Source organism: Neopsephotus bourkii, unplaced genomic scaffold (genome assembly GCF_033783945.1).
Source record: "Neopsephotus bourkii isolate Nb327-2 ecotype Australia unplaced genomic scaffold, CSIRO-AGI_Nbou_v1 NB_168, whole genome shotgun sequence".
Classification (NCBI taxonomy): domain Eukaryota; kingdom Metazoa; phylum Chordata; class Aves; order Psittaciformes; family Psittacidae; genus Neopsephotus; species Neopsephotus bourkii.
Window position 1 is genome coordinate 13,472,457 of NW_026900684.1, and position 17,078 is coordinate 13,489,534.

Genomic DNA, 17,078 nt, shown 5'->3' on the forward strand with positions numbered 1-17,078 from the left:
AAATCAACTGTTTCTTCAACTGGAGAAGCAGAGTTGGGGGGAAACAGCAGAAAGCTGTGGCATTTATCAAGGTCTGGATTCCAAGGCAAAATATTTCCTATTATGTTCAAACTCGTTTTGGTGGAATATAGTAACACATTGGAAGATGACTTTGTTATAACCAAGGATAGAGAAAGTGTCCTTTTATGGAAGAGATGATTTTAGTTTGTCACAATTTAGGTCAATGTCTCTCGTACCCTGTAACCAGTTCAGAGATTCCACTGAAAAGGCAATTTCTGTCAGAATCAGTTTCAGCAGTATAGACAACTGGGAAACATTAAACACTGGATCTTGAAGGGAATTCAGTTTGTATTTGAGAGAGAACTTGGGATTAAATACTAGATTTCTCTTGCCCTAAGCGAGTTAGAAAATTTTAAGGATCAATCTTTATGTATTTGTGAGATATAAGGGTAGTGTATAAACAAGTGTAAAGTGCTCTTACTTAGCCTTTTTCATTGTTATTTCTGCACATCATTTGGATAGTAAAGTGCAATTTTGAAAAATATTTACTTTTAATTTATAGGAGGATACATATAAATCATAACTGTACAGTGTCAATAATATATATTTTGTCATTTACAGTAGCTACAGACAAATAGGAAGACAAAGACCTTTTGCAGTAGTTTAATGTTGTGTGATTGGAACACTGAAAATAACAATATTCTCATGGATTCTATGAATAAACTGAACAAAAAACAAACAATCTTTCTTCTAAGTTTTACAGTTAACTGACTTTACAAGTAAGTCTTTTAGACTCTGCTTTAGTTTGACTAGGCTAATTCATATTTCTGATTTTGACACTCCTTGTCATTTATTCTGTGGTGTTAAGAATCACAGAATTGTAGAAAAGTTATGGTTGGAAAGGACCTTAAGATCACAGAGTTCCAACCCACCTGCAATGGGCAGGGACGCCTCACCCTAGGCCATGTAGGCCAAGGCTCTGTCCAGCCTGGCTTTGATGCCCGGTTGGAGCCTAGCAAATGCCAGAGATGGAGCATTTAACACTTCTCTGGACAGCCTGTTCCATTACATCACCACCTTCACAGTGAAGAACTTCTTCCTTTTATCTAACCTGAACTTCCCCTGTTTAAGTTTAAACCCATTACCCCTTGTCCTATTGCTACAGTCCCCGATGAAGAGTCCCTCTCCAGCATTCCTGTAGATCACCTTCAGATACTGGAAGGCTGCCATGAGGTCTCCACGCAGCCTTCTCTTTTCCAAGCTGAACAGCCTGAACTTCCTTACCCTGTCTTCATACAGGTGAGGCAATGGATTAGAAGGTAAAAATTGAAATACTGCTGATACCTTCTTGACACCTGCTATATCTCAGGCCTGAGAAAAGCAAATTAGCTCAGCATTTTTAAAGTATAAGGGATTTAGATTTATATCTTCTTGAAAGGTTAATGGGAAATGTGTCCAAATTCCGTGACTTTTTTTCCCCTTTCATCATCTGCAGAAATGTTAATCTAAAACTGCTTTGAGAAAGAAGACTGACCTAAAAATAAGTTAAAATGCTAGAAAATCCAATGTTTTCCTACTTATTTTTAGGAGTAAAATAATTTTATTTGCATTGAAGGCTGCAGCAAATAAGACTTCAACATATAGGACTTGTTGACTTGCAGAATATTGGTTTGACTTTTCAGGGGATTAATTCCTTTTGAAACTTACAAACTAAACTGATTTGCCTTTTTATCAAGATTCAGATACTGGATGTTTTGTTGATAACTCAATCTTTGTGTAGATCCTATATTGCTGCTGAATAGTACTGCCTTTGAAGATCTTATGAGGAGGACTCTGGGTCTTTAATCCAAAAGCTGCTTAAAGCCCATCTTTTTTCTTTTTTTTATCTACGGATGAAAAAGTGTGTATCTAAAAATATTTTTAATCTTGACATTCCTGAATTCTGAATATTTCACTGTCCAGTTATGATAATATTCTTTAAAGGTGATTTTTTTTCATCATTTGTGATTAAACCCGAGTAAATCTAAAGATAAAAATATTGCAAATGCATCTAATAAGGCACAGAGGGATTTGAAAACAATAACTGTAACCTGTTTTTGGAGGAAAAAGCCTAAGCAAACTCTTTCAACAGGCATCTAAGGATTTTGGGGTGAAATAACTGGAGTTTTAAACCTTGGGAAAAGGCAGTTTTGGAAACATCAGCATTAGATGTTTGCTTTTGGATGTGCAGATGTCTTTTTCAAACTGTTACCCATCTTTGCAGCCATACCAGAAAGAATTATGTATTTCTCTGTCAAATTTCTGGCCTATTCAAACCCGTTTTTTTTTTTTTTAATCTTGGACCTTTATCCTTTAGAGCCCAAAACCTGCAAAAGTGGCTGAGTTCCTACAAGCAGTAAATCACTAATCCGTTTAAGTTGTGATGTTCTGTTGCGGTCTCAGAATAGGGAACATAAGTGAGTAAACAATGAATAATCATGACTGACTCTAAACTAGCTTATAATGTAATAAAAAAAGAGACATAGAAAATCACTGAAGCCATGTTTTATGTCCTGTTTAGACTCTAATTTTCAGAAGTAATCTTGGGAAATGAGTTTTTTTCAAGGAAGTTTGGGTTTTGTGGGATTTTTTGTTGTTGTTTTGTTGTTTTTTTCTTAATAGGATTGGTCTTAAGTATCATCTAATGTTTTATTTCCAATAAATAGTTTTAGTATCAATATAAAGAAATATGTGCATATATATATAATATGATAATCTATAATTAAATTATCATTAGTAATTATATATGTGAGTATATGTGTGTAAGTGGTTTTTAAGTATCCTGAACTAAATATAACATATCCTGTCTCATGCTAAGCTTCAGCAGCAGACAGAAATTGCAAATTACTGAGTTACTACTTAACCAGTTACTGCAAGACTCCTTATTCAATGCAACTGGGCAAGTTAATACTCTTATTCCATTGCATTTTATCAAGTAAAATGTAAATTGAAGTTATCCTTGAGACAAAGGAAGCACTTATTTTAGGGGATAATCTGTTGGCATTTTCCTCATTTTACCCATGGTTGCTAGGATGGCTGTGCCCTGTTTTCCTTGTGGAAATGATTGAATGGAGGGATACATACCCCTCTCAAGTCACTGTGGTGGTTCACGATTCCATTCCATGTGGTATTTTAGCAGTTCAGGGCTTTGCTCTCATGTAGCAGCTGTACGTGGTTGCCTCTAAATTATTTTTTAGTTTTGAGGGTGTGGTTTCATGACCAGTTCAGTGGATGTAAAAATGCACTGAAAAGGTGGACATGTGCTCTCCAGTATGTTTCTGTCTCTTTCTGCTGAGAATAACAGTGGTCATTTTTCAGTGGGATTATTTTTCTGACTCAGTTGAAGAGCAAACCTAATACTAAGACAGAAGATCTTGATGTGATCTGAATGATAATGTAGCTTAACGTACTGTCTTGAAAGATAAGGACCTGTTGGAATGAGTCCAGAGGAGGGCCATGAAGATGATCCGAGGGCTGAAGCACTGTTCTTATGAAGACAGGCTGAGTGAGTTGTGGTTGTTCAGCCTTCCAGTGCCTAACAGGGGCTTATAAGAAAGATGGGGAGAGACTTTTTAGTCGGGCCTGTAGCAATAGGACAAGGGGTCAATGGTTTTAAGTTAAAAGGAAGTAGATTCAGACTAAATACAAAAATAAATCTTTTTTTCCTTTTTTTTTCTTTCTTTTTTTTTTTTTTTTTATAAGGGGTGTGGTGAAATACTGGAACAGTGTTGCCTAGAGAAGTTGTGGAAACATTCAAGGTCATGTTGGATGTGGCTTTGAGCAACCTGGTCTGGTGGAAGGTGGCCCTTCCCATGGCAGGGGGTTGGACCTAGGTGATCTTAAAGGTCCCTTCTAACCAAAACCATTCTATGCTTCTATGAAAGAGGATGGTCTTCTGTATTGTTTCAGAAGTTTTCAACATCCATTTTTCTTTATGATGAAACTACAATTTCATTGTAGTAGTGTATTTTTTCAGATTATTATCACTGTCAAACAGTCAATGATTAATATAATAATCTGGAGTTTTAACTTTAGTACTCTGCTTTTAAAGTGATTAATTTAATTTCCTTATCATAACTTGTTTCCTATACTTAATTCTGTTGGCATGTATTATTACATTTCAAATTCCATTAAAATTGTGATTATAAAAGAGGGTAGGGTTTTTATACTCAAGAGGCAATTTAATAACTTCCAGATGTAATTACAGTACCTCTTGATGATCAAGTAATCCGGATGATTAAAACCACCACTTGACAAGTATTTTCTTATTCTCACTTACAACATCAGGCAGAAGCAAAAGACAGTGAGTAAAACATAAATTTGTAACATGAAAGTAGGTGCACTTAAAAATTTCAGCATGGAAAGAGAACTATTTTTATTTGCAGACAAAGAAACATTTTTCTTGATGTTGTTCATTACTTAGGATGAAAATTTGCATCTCTTAATATTTAATACAGTTGGCTTTGTATGCAGCAGAAACAGGATCAATCTTGATTATTTTTTTCTTTTAAAGAAGTCCTTCCCTCACCCATGGCAGTGGTTGGAACTGGGTGATCTTTGAGGTCCCTTCCAACCCGAACCATTCTGTGATTCTGTGATTCCTCTGGCACGAAAATAATTTTCTAAAACAATAGTATGTGAGGTACAAACACAAAAGAGAGGTCTCTATTTGCATCCTATCAAAAGAATTAACAAAATTTTGTATGCAGGTTTTCTGAACAAGGCTTAAGGAATCTAGATATCTCAGAGTTATCAGATACTCATACTGTTTTGAATATAATAAAGAAAAACAAGCAACAAAACTTACCTCTGAGTAATCTTTATTTGGTAGTACCTCCTGAATTCTTATTTGTATGGGCTAATAAATAGTGCTACACTTCAAATGTTTTGTCTCATGTCTCAGATGTCTCATGTTGAGTACAGAAGCCAAGAAAATGGAAATGGGCTTTGAATAGAGTATGTAAGAGAGCTAGTTAGTCACAGTAACCATCAGTCAACACTGAGGTTTTAAAGTCTGTGTTTATACTCACAAATTGTCCAAGTATATAATGGGATCTAGCTTTTAAGACTAATCCTGAGCAATTTGGTATGTCTCTAAACAGAAAGCACTGTGGTATGTTAGAACATGATGACAAATATCTTTTATAGCTTTAAAGATAGTGGCTACAGATCAGTTCATCTCTCATGGGTGAAAGTTGGAAGCATCATTTTATGATCATTATGAATAAATGCTTCAGAGTACACTTGAGCTGAAAAATGGTGCATAAAATATCAGTCACATGGTTTATTAAAAGATGCCCTTCCATTTTTCATATATTACAAGCTCTGTATTGCTAGAAAACCATCTCATTTATGTTTGCCTCATCTCCATTTGCTTTTAAGTAGCCAGAATAATTAGGATGACATGCCTTTCAGTTCACAATTGGAAGGAATAACCCACTGGAAAGGAGAAAACCTGCATAGCCTCACCAGACTAATGCAGTGTGCTGAAAAAAATACTTGTAACTGCAGTCCAGTTTAAAAACTGTAGCAGCTCAGTGTGGACCACTGTTTTCCTATAATGAAAATACTATCAAGTTGAAATAATATCTAAGCTGGGTTTTCAGGAAGTAGACAGTACTAGGCAGGTATTTGTTTTTAGATTGGTAAGCTCAGTAATCAGTTTTATTACTTAGTACTCATGTGGATAAACAAACAGGTCAAGAGTACAGACCAGGACCATAGGGATGAGCAAGATCACCTCTTGATGGCAAAATGTCTTAAGCTTCCTAGGAGATCTCACCCTTGTTCATATTTAGCAATATTGATGTCAACACGGATTTCCCTGAATAAAGATTTGGTCATGTAGTGTTAGGAAAACTTGTATCCTTAATTGTCTTTGTCTGAAGTCCAAATGAATTTGCCAATCTCCTTTCATTCCTGCCTTTCCAGTATCCTATTTTCTGCCTTCAAATTAGAGCATACCACCAGCACTGATATAATACTAGTACTGTCTGAGATAGGTAATTTAAAATGCCAGGATTTAAATATGTTGTGCTCATTTTGGAGTATGAACAAGGTGAAACAGGATGTTAATGGGTCTTCTCAATTAGTTGAATCATGGGTGATTGTTAAAGTACATTTAAGCTCTAGTGGTAGGTCTTTAAGAGGGCAGGAGATTTCTTGCTGCCCTCCTCTACCTTTTGCCAAATTTATTCCTTCATTTTCCTGCTTCCAAAATCTAGGTTATTGATTACTCAACAAGTATGTAAGAACAAATACATAAACAGAAACTGCTGAAAACTTTCAGTACATTACCAGTTTGTGAATATCAGAATACCAAGAAGTGCTCATGTAGATCCAGCTGTTTTCAATGCTGTACTTTGAAAGAGCAGAGTGAATTACTCTTTACAGACTATAATGAAGGAGCACAGTTTTTCCAGTGCAGTGAGTCATCAGTAGAGATTTAGCCTTTAGTGCAGATCCTCAAAAACTTATGCACAGGTGTAAGTCCGTAATCACATAAGAATTTGAAAGCATCCTTTAATATTTGCATAACTATATCTCCTCAAAAATAGGAGTGGTTAAATGTCTTGGATATCACCATCTCAGACAAATTGTAAAGTGGGGTAGAGAAGATCATGGAATGAAATGGGGTGCTTATGCATGGCTCCTAAGATTAGAGGACATTGTACAACGAGGTGATTTGTGGTTTCCAAGGAGGGATATGAAATCCCTAGTGTATGCAGTAACCTTGGCTAGCAGAATTCAGTGTGTGCAGTCTTCCAGCTCGAAATAATTTATTCCTAGTAGCATTTCACCATTCATCTCTCGTATATTTGAGATGTACTTTACCTTTATATTTGAAAATTGTGGCCTGGTTGTCACCCAAGAATGTTTGAAAGCCTGACTTCTGACTAGGAGATTTATGTTAGATAGTACCTAGTCATGTTCACATGCATATGTGTACACACACACACACAAGGTGTGCAGTAAGATTTGAAAGGATGCCAAAGTTTGGTTTTGGATAAAGGAAGCATCTGTTGATCTTATGTAGATATTTTATTCTTTTTTTATATTTATAAAACCTTAAAGTGGAAATTAAAGCTGAAGATTACCGTTGTGCATCTGAAAATATCAGTCTGTCAAAATGGAAACATCCCTGGAACAAATATCAGGGGCAAAATTCCGGGGACAGTATTCTGAAAGGGAGCTTGGAAGCTTTGGAAAAAATATTTGCTGCTCTAAATACATTGTGTGGCCAAAGACGGGACAGGAGATGGCGGGCACTAAGGCAGCTGTATGACAAAGGTGTGTGGCTTCATTGGAGATCCCCTGGAAGTTTATGGAAAGATTTTTAATACTGATTATTTGGAAAATTCTGAAGGGAAGAAGACTGGAATCTTCCCTTAAGAAGGTTAAGGGAATCATTGGAATTTTTCTGAAATGTTCTGCCTATTAGCTTGATGTGCTTTGTGTGTGCTGGATTTGTGCTCTGTTTCCCCTGTGTGGGGCTGCTATCCTCTTTCTTGCCTGCATTTACATGCAAAGAACAGTTCTTCCACAGTGCAGAAGGCTTCAGCAGCACCATCACGGAGGCCAGACTAATTTGGAGATGGTATGCACTATCTGCATGTGTTGAGATTAAGTTAAATTGTATGCTGTCCTGGTTTTGGCTGGAATAGAGTTAATTTTCTTCCTAGTACCTGGTGCAGTGATATATTTTGCCTTTAGTCTGAGAACAATGCTTATAAAAAGCCCAATGTTTTCATTGTTGCTCAGTAGCACTTGCCCTGATCAAGGACATTTCAGTCTCTCATGCTCTGCCAGGGAGGATGGGCACAAGAAGCTGGAAGCAGAGACAGGACACCTGACCCAAAGTAGCCAAAGGGGTATTCCATACCACAGCACGTCATGCCCAGTATATAAACTGAGCGGAGTTAGCTGGAAGGCCCAGATTGCTTCTTGGATCGGGTTGGGTATTGGTCTGCAGGTAGTGAGCAATTGTGTTGTGCATCACTGGTGTTTATTGGTTGGGGTTTTTTTTTCCCTTTTGGTTTCATATTCTTGACCCTTATTTCAGTTGTTAGTAGTAGTATTGTATTGTACGTCAATTATTAAACTGTTCTTATCTCAACCTGTGGGTTTACATTCTTTTGATTTTCCTCCCTATCCTGTCTGGGACAAGGCAGGATAGAGGAGTGAGCCTGTGACTGTGTGGTGCTGAGTTACTGGCTCGGTTTAAGGCCATTCTCAGAAGTGGATGATAGTTACTTGGGTTAACTTTGTAACAAATGCCCATTTCTTCCTAGGTGGAAGATGGAGAATGTGTAAATGCGAGATTATGGATACCCAAACACCTGGCTGGAGCTCACCAGTTTGTGGTTGAAGGTCTGCTTTGGTGCTGCAGAGCAATGTGATGCTGTCTTAGTTCTATTCTGAACATATGGTTTATTTTAATCCTGAAACAATTAAAGAGGAAGAACACTGATAAGAAAAGGTATTAAACTGTAAGAGAAAAAGCAGATAATTACAAGTTGATGATTTAGTAAGGTTGAGGATTATCCCATTCTGGTCATTACACCTGGGCATGTGTTACGTGTATTCACAAGTAAATAATTGCTATGTACTTCTGAACTTTGTATATCCTGTTTTTTGGAGTCTCTTGGCATCTGGTAGAAGTTGCTGAACAAGTGACCCAGAGAAAGAGAGTTACAGTGCTAGCAGTTGAAGCAGGCTGTGTGAAAGTAGAGGTAATCTATGTGCAGATGAGCACAGACAAGATTTTGGTCTAAATAGAAACAAGTTAGAAACAAGTTAAAAGCAAACAAATGGTACCAAACAAAACCATACCAAAAGAACCCAAAATCAAAAAACAACCCCCAAACCCCCCAACAGTCCCCAAACAAAATGTATGAAAACCTAAGCAGAAAAACTACTCACCTTGAGCAATCTTCTAGGATGAAGTTGGGCCCATATCTTCTTAGGTCTTCTTAAATACCAGTTTAACAAGCTAACTATTTTCTGCTTCTAGCTCTCTTACTCAACTTCTGGAGTGCCTCAGTTCAAGTCATGAATAAGTGTATGAAAGTTTGTGTTGGCCTAGTGTGAAGTGAGTGGTAAAGCAAGAAAGCATTAATGCATGTGAACTTAGCGCCAGAGAAGCTACAAAGAGCCATGAGAGTCAGCTGCAGAGGTAAGAAGTAGTTTAAACAGACCATATTCATTTGTTTTGATGTATGGCTCTCTGGAGTGACAGCTTTGGGGATTTCTAAACACAGAAACTACATCTGATTGTACATATGGCCTTCTGGGAAATAAGATTTCATGCATTGTTATTATTATTATTCCTCAATGTGGAAGAAATATTATGTTGCTATTTTTATTATTATCTTGTTTAGAAATAAGATTATACTAAGTGATATGACTGACTCAATATGTAATTTTGCTTTCTACTGCAAAGATGTGTTTGCATATTAGCTCTCTGCTTGAAATATGGGGAGTAATATAGAAGAAAATATACTAGGTGTACTATAGAAAGTATTTACTGCTGTATATAGAAAAGAATAGGAACTATAACTTCAAATGATAGGAAGAGGAGACAAACTGGGTTAAAGAAAAATAAATTTTTCAATATGGATTGAAATGTAATGTTCGTATTGTATTCAGCAGTTAAATACAAAAGCAAGTAGCTTTGAAGGAGAACCTAACCATCAGGCAGAGATGTGGATATTGATGTCTAGTGGGAAACAATGAAAATAAGCTACTTTTCTAGCTATCTTAGATACATTTTGAGTTTTCATGCAATATTGAAGATTTAGACTTGATATTATCTTATGATAATCCTCTAAGAAGCAATATGCACTGTATGTCAGCATCCTTTCCTAAAAAGCATTTTTGCTCCTGTATTTCTTCTACTGTTGCTTACTCTTTGGGAAGGCAAATGGTAGTTAACTATGAGTGCAGTCAATGCTTTTCTGGCATGACTGCAAGACATGCCAGTTTGGGGCTTGTTAAGAATGGTCGGTACTCTGATGGCTTTCAAAAATGTATTAAGACTTTACTCAAAGTTTGTTAGACAAAATCAGCTTATTTTAGATTTATTTACCTTTGTAAATGAAGTGAAAGTAAAGGAATAATATTGTGCTAAGTCAGTTTGCACATGGTGTCATTTACAGAAGCAAGACTCATAGATTAATCTTTGTCAGGTGAAGCTAAATCAAAGTTGAGGAAAAACCCTCCACAATACAGATACCTCCTGTCCACAGAAGATATCTGTAGATGTAAAGTGAGCAAAAGATCAAAGTGACAGCGCATAGCAGAAAGAAAATAAATAAAGGCTAAGTGAGAAGACAGGGATATATCTGAAAAGCAGAGATTTTTGTGCTGTAGTTAACAGAAGAACAGTAAAAAGGAAGTAAAATGAATTTGGCACCTTGCACAGGTGCAAAGAGATGCTAGAATAATCAAGAAAATAAAATAAGGAGAAGCTAGCAGACATTAAACAAGCCACTCCTGGCTAATAAGCGGAAGAGGAGCTGCACACTATGCAAGCATATGATGGAGCTGTACAGCTAACAACTAAACATAATTCTATGTATAATAATCTCAGTTACTTTCCAGAGGATAATGATGCCTTGAGAAGTTATTAGAGAAAGAATTTTAAAGACTAACTGTAAATATTGTAGATTTCTATGGTTTAGGTTACCTGTAAAATGGCTCTCATTGCAGTGATAAAGTCTTGGGACTTTGTCAGAGCAGGTGGATTTCTGATTAAATGGTTTAAAAACGAATTTTATGCTAATAAAAAGTTTAAACCATAAAGAGTTTGAAAAAAATATACTTTTCCAAGAAAAGTTTTTAATCCCATTGAAGTAACTTCTCCTTCCCTCCCCTTAGCAGTCCCAATTCAATTATGTTAGCTTTTCTTCTCTCAGCTTCTTAATTCGTGGTTTCTGTGTCTTTTTTTTTTTTTTTTAATCTTGTTTGCCATGCTAATAACACCTTGCTATGAAAGCTCATCTATAAGTTTAACTGAATCTTTGTGCATGTCAGTTTTACTGTGCTACCTTCAATAGCCTAAGTAGATGGTCATCGTGGTGTGTTTGGGTGTACTGTTGTAGAAAGATCAGCAGTTATTTGATGGTGCCCTGTTGCTGAAAAAAATCTCCTCTGTCTCTACATTTATTCTGGTGAATAATTTTAAGGGAGATATGAAGCCTTATTTCCTTGGTTTAGTGTTAGTTATTAGTGTAGAAGTCTGTAATACTATTGCTAGGTACTAGCTTCACTTAAAAGTGAGTGAAATACTGCTTTTTTAACCCTGAAAACTATTTTATACTGGCAAACTGGATAGCTGAGTGCAATAACTCTTACTATCATGAATAAGAAATTGTAAGCATTGAGGTATGGGGAGGACACAGGAAGACTGCTTCACTGCTGTGAAAATGCAAGAAGGAGGAAATTAACTGAAATGAAATACTTGTGAAGAGCTGGGTGCAGACATCCACTTATGTGAATTATTCCAGAGCCTTATTCTCTATAGCCTATGCCAAGAGAATCTCTAGTAATTTAATTTATGCCAAATGTGACACTCCTTTTCTGCTCCTTTCGACTGTAACTGCCTTGTAGCATGTTGTGCTTATTTTCCAAAATAAGTAGTTCAGTTTTCTCAGTGTCTTTGCCATAGAAAAGACAAGATTTAGGCGTGAGAAACAGTCCATTAATGACTGCCATGTAGGCCATGAAGAAGATCTAGCAAAAGAAGTATCCACTACAAGATTAGTTTCTCATAGATGGCTGTGAAGAAAATCTGTGGAATAATAGTGTGTCTTTTCCTGAGCTAACTGTGAATTCACAAGGATGATAATGCAGGAATACAAGTCCGTCTAGTACCTGTTTGAGCTGAATTATGCTGCAGCCTTGCATGGCCTCAAGATGTAGTTGTAGTGACAGAGGGTCAGTTAACTAAATGCTTTTTAAGTATTTCTGCTTGCTTCCATGTCGTGCTATTGCCATGACTTTTATCATGCTCCTGAAACTGCTGCCTTCTGTGCTTGGCCAATAGCCTGTGTATTTGTTAAGATGCTATTGCTTGATTGCTTATATGAATTAAGCTTGTTCTAAGAGTGCCTAGATTGTTTGTTCAGTGCTGGAAGCTGAAACTGCCAACGTTTGATGGCCTTTACCTGGTTTTACAGAGATCAGTTTACTGCCTGTTCAGAGACTGAGATGTTTCCAGATAGCTTTTGTTGCCAAGTCTCAGTGTTTGGAGTTGGTTGTTTGTTGTGGGTTTTTTGTTTGTTCGTTTGGGTTTGGGTTTTTGTTTGTTTGTTTTTAATCATTATTATTTATTTTGTTTTTTGTTTTTTTTGGGGGGGGGTAGGTTTTTATTGTTCGGTGGTTTTTTTTTTGTTTGTTTTTTTTTTAATTCTCTATTTTTCTTCTCTAATTCAGAATTAACTACCTAATTTTGAAATGTGCATTTTGAAATGTGCTGTCATCCTGTTTTACAGCAAAGAGGCTCGCTCATCTGTGGTGGTTAGATTTGTGAGTCTTTTCATGCTTTCTATTTTATTAGGCAATTTCTCTTTTATATCACCTGGAGTCCAAAGTGGAAAGAAGACAGTGTTTATAACACTGCAAAAACAACTCCAAACCCCTCAAACTCTCTAAAGATAGGGTAGCTACTATACGCTTGCAGTTGTTAGATGCAATGCAGTGGCAGCATTTGGGTACCTAGCAGCAGGTGTCTTGCTGTGTGTTGCAAGCACAGATTCAGTCTGAGAGAGGTTCACAGCCCAGAGGTGAGAAGTAAGTGTATTATTCAGGGTCACACCGCAAGAACCCAGGGCAAGATGTGAGAAGCAGCCTGATACTGCTGAGCCTTTGAACAATTTATTTCCCTGGAGGCATGCTACTCTGTTCTTTGATTTTCAGTGAGCTTTTACTTCAACAGGGCTATAAGTTTAACCCATCTTATTTACAAAAGAAGCATTCTGATGTAGTTCTGGAGTGTCTGTCACAGTGATATTTTGTATCCCACATAGTTGATTCACTGGGATTTGATCTTTGTTAAGAGTGGCAACGACATTACTCATACTCTGCTTGTTCATTAGCTCTAAATTGACACAGGACACTTTCTTTAAATGATACCAGCAAGAGTACCAGTTACCAACTTCCAAAGTATCTGTGACTTAAATTATTCTGTTGCTGGTGGCTTTCTGATGATGACACTGGAGGCTCCATCTCTGTCATGAATCTCAGCCCTTTCCAAGAAAGAGCAATTCCTTCCATTGTTTTTACGCTTGGGAGGGTAGCTGCAGAGAAAAAGCAGAGGTTTCTGGTCATGAATTGGAGATGGGTTTGTGCTGGTTGGAGGAGAAGAGTGCAAAAAAATGACCAGTGTGGTTCCTCTCTCTCCTCTGCCCCTCTAGGTTTTTTTCCCATTCTACCTCAGGGATACCAGGTCTGGAAAAGGGCATAAAGGAGCTATGCTTTAAACAGATAAAGTTCCGTCAGACACCCTTCTCTCACTCTCAGCTTAGCAAAAGTATGCAAAATGGTGTTGCTAGGAATCTGTAGACTGAAAAGGTATTGTTGTTAAAATAGGTGTAATGAAAGCAAGTGCAAGTGGTAGTCATAAAGTTAAACTTAAGGGTTTCTGAACATAGCATCTTCGTGCATGTAACTGTATAATTGCATGTTGCAAGGTAGTATTAATGTCATTCAAAATTCAGCAATAAAATTCATTGCACAATATTATTTTAAACGTTTTTTGGTAAGTATGGTCTCTAGACTCTCTGCATTTTCCTAACCACTTGGAAGAGCTTATAAAAACAAGATCTTATAAAAAACAAGAGCTTATAATAGACAAGAACTATTGCTACAGTTCACTGTATTTAAAAATGGTGACGTAATATAGCTAATTTACTATAAAGCATCCTATTTGTAAATTGTCTCAAATTTGTAAGTGTTATCAGTCAGCCTTCTGCTTTCTTCTCAGTTTTGGGGGATAGTATAAGGAAATGGGCTTGGAAATTAACTTTTTAAATCAAGCTGTTTTCTCACAGCTTCTTTGAGTGAGAGATATTGTGTGATTTTTGTGTTTGTTTTTATTTTTGTCATTCTACTGAGATTCCAGTGTTTCAAGGAAATAAGGAGTTGAAGCCTACCCTGGACTAACACTATACTTCAGCAGTACAGCACTGGACAAATTAATCTCTCCTGGGGTCTTCTAGGTAGCAGGTGTTCAGTGCTAACCTGCAAATCTAAGTAATCTTAAATATACAAAAAAAAAATTTTTAAAGTTCTGTTCTGCTTTCAGTCATTCTGAATCTGTTTTATTACACTTCTAAATTGGTCAGTGACTGTAGCTGCTGTACTATGACTTTTAGTAGTAACATCACTTAGCAAGTGTCCTTTCCTTGAGGAATTAAATGCACGGAATTTTAAACATTACTTGTAACACTGTTACCAAGATACCTGACTTCTCTGCCCTTGCTGACTGGAGCCTCCAGTGTCAGTATTTCACCTCCTGTGGTTCCTGTGCAGGTGGTGATTCACAGCAGAGCTTAGCGTTTAAAAGATACAGCACAAAACCAACACGATTTGTTTTGTTTGTTTGTCTGTTTGTTCTTAAAAGCTCGCTTCGGATTTTACAAGCACTTGCTTGGAGGGTGGAAAATGGAATTTTCTGGCTTTGCAGATGCATTGTTCGTCACCCTTTACTAATCTCTGGCAAATATGGCAGTGATTTGTTTTACATTTTACATTATCAGAATTTTTTCTTTTTTCATGAGGGAATGTATGTGATTTCTTACTCATTAGTACTGATCAAAGCAGCTGAAATTGTCTTAATTCAGTTTAGTCGTTATGCCCCACCTCTACTCAGTCACATGTCAACTTTTGCTACTTGTCCTGTAAACTGTCATCTTCACAGGAACTGTATTTATTTGATATTTATTCAGCATATAGAACAGTGGATCACAATTTACATGATATTGTGAACAGCAGTAAGTCCAAGTGAGTAGGAACAATAATTCTAATACACTATCTTATGTGGAGCCACATGAAAAAAAGCTGCTGAAGGCACTTGATCTTTTATCTACAGCACAAGTAAGTCAAACTGCAATGGGTTCAGACACTAAATTCTTGGACAAGAATTTGCTCATAGAAGTTGTCTGCTAGATTCAGTTTTACTGTTCTTTTTTTTTTTTTTTTTTTTTATTTCAGGTGAACTTGGTTGCTCTGAATGTTTTCTTAACCCTGTGATTTCACAGGACCAAAAAGCAAATAGTGAAAAACAAGCCCTTTTTTTGGAGCCCAAAGTTTCCTGTTTATTCCTGAAATGTAGAAGACAAATGCTTGCAAGATTTGCAAAAGATCTCAATTTTCCATATACTTTGCTTCAATATTCTAAGCTTGCTGCTCATAAAACTCACACTGGGTTATTTTGGACAGTTTGAGATCTAGCAAGAGTGAACATGGTTTTGTGAGCAGTTAGAAATAGGTCATGAATCATGATATAAATTTTTCCTACACGTTTTACCTCTGATTCAGCTGCAGAGGGCAGTTAAACACTATTAAATAAATACATAACAGTTAAGCTATTTATAATTTAAGAGCAATTGGAGAAATCATATATAAGATGAAATTCTTTCCATAGGGAAAGATGTGAGTAATTTTGTTTTCATGGATTATTTCATAGCATTTCCTAAGGATCCATTTTGTGCTCTGAGGCAACTATAGACAAGCAAGTTTGATGATGATTGCTGTGAGAGGCTTAAATTCTAGCAAAACTTACTCTATTTTTAGAGGAGTGGACCTGAGCCTCCTCAACATGAGGGCATTACTGGGAGCATGGAAGGCTCAGAAGCACATCTGAAATGCTTATACACCAATGCATGCAGTGTGAGAAAGAAACAGGATGAGCTGGAAGAATTGGTCAGTTCCCAGAGCTATTACATCATTGCTTTTAGAGATGCTTGGTGGAATGAACCCCATGATGGAAGTGCTGGGATGGAGGGCTACAGGTTTGGGGAGGTAAGGTGGATAAAGTGTCACTGTAAGGGAGAGGTTTGCTTATACAACTCTTTCAGTTAATGATGATGTGGCTGATTGACTTGCTTATATGCTTACTGAAGTTGTCATGAAACTCAGCCCAGGCAAGTTCATTATTTTTGTAGCCCAGGGTCTTGAAACAGAACAAAAGTGATATGGTTGCATGCAAGCCAGGTGTTGGCCATAGGAGGACAATATCTTCTGTCATGATCCAGGTTTTCAAAATCCACTGCAGTGTGTATTGGCAGCTACACTGGCAGTTTCACCAAGATTGGTGCAGGATTATCATGTCTGTGCTTGGAAGGTATTTTGGTAGTAAAATAATGGGCTGCTGAGAGAGTGAGCCCATCCAGAGATCTCTTTCCTTGCGTTCTCTTTAAGACCCTGCATGGTACTCAGCTGACACCTTGTTTTTCATAAGCCTTTTCCAAACATTAGACTGAACAAAAATCAGTTGCTTATGAATATAGGATGCCTTCAGGAAGAATCATAATTTCACACTTAAAAAAAAAAAAAAAGATTTAATTTGTTAAAGCTAAATTGCTAGTGAAATAATTGCAGCAGCTGGAGATCCTGTTGTAATGTCTCTTTGGAACCTGTGGTTAGGATCAGTGATGGACATGGCCATATCCATAGTCTATACCTTGATGAAAGCAAAACCATAATTAATTTTGAAATGTTAACTGAAACTGAGGTGATTCTGGTCCTCATGGAATTAAACTGAGAAGCTTCTTAAAAAGGACACACTATTCAGAGCCTCAGCACATGCCTAAATTACAGGCCTGATCTAAAGCTATTTAAAATCAACATAAGTAGCTTTTTCTCTTTAAAGGATCATACAAAAATCTATACACTGAGAAACGCTGATTTAAATACCAAATTTTATTGCTATATGTGGAAGAGTATTAGTATGTCTTTAACCTGAGATCCTAAATAACCTAACCCAAGAGCATTTTAGTGTAACCCAGCTGTTTTTAATAAACTGAAAAGTAGTTTGT